Source organism: Hetaerina americana, unplaced genomic scaffold (genome assembly GCF_022747635.1).
Source record: "Hetaerina americana unplaced genomic scaffold, ioHetAmer1.1.p SCAF_15, whole genome shotgun sequence".
NCBI classification, from domain to species: domain Eukaryota; kingdom Metazoa; phylum Arthropoda; class Insecta; order Odonata; family Calopterygidae; genus Hetaerina; species Hetaerina americana.
Window position 1 is genome coordinate 1537332 of NW_027286625.1, and position 4257 is coordinate 1541588.

A 4257-nucleotide genomic window follows, 5' to 3' on the forward strand; every position below is an offset into this window, starting at 1 on the left:
ATATACATATATATATTCAATTTATATTCGATATTTTATCAGGAAAATTTTGAAATGAATTCAGCCGCACCAATTCCCGTTGCCTTCTTATTGTAATGACTGAATATACTCGTGTCACATCGGGACTGTGCAACTGAATTTTCTCCCTGGGTTGCGTTTGTTAGACTAACGTCCAAAAATAGAGTTAGCTAAGAACTACGCACGCGCGATGGAAGAATTAACAATCTTGGGCAATGTGCGGCGCGGTGAATGGAAGTTCAAAGGTGTTCGTGAATAAAATGTTTTGAGAAAACCGAGAAATTCCTTGATGAAAGAGACTTCACTTCGAGGGTGTTTTCCACTAGATCATCAATACGCTATAAATAATCTGAGGGGTGGGAGCGCCAGCCTTCATCCATATGAGTTAAGATGGAGACCAAAGAGGTCAATTCAGCAGCGTTCATTAGATTGTGAATGAGGCAAAAATTAATTTCACGGCTGCAATCATACGATGTCTCCTCCGTCTAATGACGGTGACGTGATCACCGAAACTCACAACACTATACTACTACTATAATTATCGCGTGTATGTATGCATATATATATATATATATATATATATATATATATATATATATATATATATATATATATATATTTATATATATATGACTGAGAGAGACTGGAAATATGCTGTGAAGAAGGCCTCTGAGAGGGCCGAAACCTCGAACAATTTACCGTGTGTGTCCTTTTAAATGTTGCTATTCTATTCTATTTGTCTTATATTGTGTCTGACCATTATTGTGCCGCTCGTGTGAATTTTTCCGTACAATCGTTATATATATATATATATATATATATATATATATATATATATATATATATATATATATACACACATACATACATACACACATACACACATACACACATACATACATACACACACACACACACACACACATATATATATATATATATATATATGCATGTGTGTATACACACAAATAAAGAGCTTTTCGCCCATAAAGGCACTAAAATTAGTTTATTTGAATCGACACTAAAAGAATTATAAAAACATTGCAGTGAAACTCACGGATGGTGGGCGTTTCAGGACCACGAGGCGGTCCCTTCGTCAGGGGAGGAAGAATTCTGATTTAGAATTCCGGTACCCTCACAAATTTTAGATTTATTTCAGGTTTATTTTTTGACACAGCTACCAAGAAAAAGATGGTATCCAGACCCAGTGTCCGAGTAGAGAGGGAAAGGAAGATTAATTTAAATTACTGACAAAGTTTCACTTGCGTTTCGCACCTCCATATTCCAATTTTCCTTTGCTATCTGACGAACCCGTTAACTTCAAAACACAAACTAGCTTTTAAGTACTACTGGCACCAAAAATAAATGGAGACGGCAAACTGCACTAGATCGAACACTATGGACTCAAAAGATGTATTCAGAATGTAGCTACAAAAACTCTCTAAGGATTAAAAGATTCATCAAGTTGAAATTAATGGTTTCTTTTTCACCCTCAGGTGAAGAGTACTAGCTCATTATTCGACTAATACTCGTACGTCAGAGATTCATGAAAGCTAATTGCGATGGCGCAAGTCTGTGATGATCATCCACTGTCCGCCTTTCCTTGGAGAATTTATTCAAATTACACGCACTATTAAGGATGAACGAACGCGCAAACCATAGGGCTAGTCCATCTTAGGGCCCAGAAAGCTGTGGGTAGTGGATTATGGTGCAACGCCTCAAGAACATTCATACGAGAGTCCTTGGAGGGAAGGAAGCATTTCACAACACCTTAATATTTCAATGCGATATTTTTTGGTCGCGACTTTTTTCCTTTCAATATGGAAGCGAATCCACTCATAGCCCCGCAAGAATAAATTCCTCATGTATGGGTTCGAGAAACCGCGCGAAAACTGCCTAGTCGCACACTCTCCGAGATTTCACGTAAGCTCATTCTTTCGCAGACAGCGAAGAAATAAAAAGAAATAATACTGCAGAAAAACACATTAACCATCCAGAAGATTAATTCGATGGATAAGGTTAGAGACTACCCCCAAAATAAGTCAAGAGGCTTGCGAAACGGAAACAGCAGAACATGGAGGCCAATTCATTCCTCTGTGCTGCCTGTAATACGTCCATTTTAATACGCGTTTAGTACAACACCCGTGATGAGATACGTATTGTAATTTACAATGGCACAAGTGATTTAACCTACGGTTGATTTAATTTACGTCAACCTTACCTATTACTGTGCCCTTAGGCGTGTGTGATTTCACACGTCAGAGGTTGGGTAACCCTCCCCCTGTGTCGTCTGCGGTTACCCAAAAAGATCAGGAGCCTGCTCTCAAAGCTACCAATCAGCTTCCAACTCCTTGCAGTTTACACAATTGGGGTCTGCTTATGGTAATATATGTTGCAGCAATTTTTCCTTACTTGCGTTACGCAGTGTGCGAATTTGAACGTTTATTTATTTTTTTTTCATTTATGTACCCTGCAAGCCACCGCTAAGGTGTGTGGCAGCGGGTGACAACACACTAGACTAATTTTTACCCGAACATGACCCTACCGCGATCGGACAGTGTTATTTTGGCCCATCATCTTTCTTGGAAAAAATGACATCTTTAATATATCTGTTCAACACTTGATCTCTCTAATTTTATTGAAGTGATCTCTCCTACCGTAGTACGATGGGGGTTATAATACATTTTCAACATCACTGCTAAAGAGACGTCCTTCCAATTTATTCAAGAGATTTAATATGTAATTTAACATTCACTACTCAAGTGGTTCCCAACATATCTGCTCTAGTATTTTGGGTACGCTACTAAGTTTATCATAACAACATTCCACAAATCTAGCTCCTCTACGCTGTACGCGATCCAATTCAGCAATCAATCCACCTTCGTGAGGATCCCATGTACTTGCAGCATATTCTAAATAAGGCCTAACCAGCGAAAGATAACATTTCTCTTTGACCTTTTTATCACAGTTACCTAATAGTCTTATAATAAATGCTAATGTTTTGTTAGCTTGTCCACATTCCCCGCATGTATTTCACCCAGGAGAGATCGTGAGTGAGGGTAACGCCTAGGTATTTAATTGAGTCTGCACATTTCATTTCAGTTTCCCGGATGCAGTAGGCGTTCGGGAGGGTAATGCTCTTTCAACAAATATTTTATTTCATTTAAAAAAATTTATATATACCCTGCAAACCACCGCCAGATGTAAAAGGGGGTAAATACACAACAGAATAATTTTACCCGAACATGACCATGCCGCGGTCGAACAATACTATTTTAACCCCCTATCGTTCGTGGAAAAAAAGTTAAATATTGCATTTAATACTGCTTCTGGAGGATTTGCGAATTGTGTTTTAGCTTTGAGAAAAACGTCCTTGGAGTCGAAGTGAAAATGAGGAGATGGTATCACGGAAGTTCATCATAGGATATGTTGAAATTCGCATAGTTTTGTTTAGGGACATGTTTTCGAACCAATTACTAAAATTCTCTACTATTTTGCATGGTTATCAGCATCGCCCCGGGTACCCCACTCAAATCACGCAGCCTGGGTAAATGTGTCCCGATGTTACTTAGAATCGAACCCGAACCTTGGTCAGCAGTAAAAACGGTTTACCTACTAAGCTACCTCGACCCACCTGGAACAAGATGCGGTAACACGAAAAACGTCTGACTGGCGGCCCCGACTTTCCCTCGCTTCCCACCTCCTCTCCTCTTATCCTCCCCGCAAGCTAACCTCCGGCTCCTCCCCGTCCCAACCTCCCCTCCGCCGGGGCACAGCTCCCCATCCGCAGACGGAGGTCGTCCGTCCCCGCGTTTGGATTGGAAATTAGAGCATGCCCGCGTCCCTTTTAAGCGAGGATGAGGGAGGGCAGGGAGGGATGAGGGAGAGAGACGGAGAGAGAGATAAGATTGCAGAAGCTTTGGGGAATACCCCAGGATAACAGAAGCCCGACCTGTTGAGAGTGAGGGGAGAGGGAGAGGAAGGGACCGCCCGAAGACACCCCTTTCTCATTTTAAACTTGACCCCTACAGCTCGGCGTATTCGCGAAAAAAGGAAAGCAATGTGTTGAAATAGCAGATACACACCCACACACAAGGGCTCCCCTCTCCCCTCACCGATCCTCCCCACCATCGGCATCCATCTCTCCCTTCCCTCCGCCCCACGCAGGCACGCCTTGTTCCAAGAGTGCCCCACGAAGAGCTTTTATAAATCCCCATAGTGAGCTAAGTTGAGCGGAAG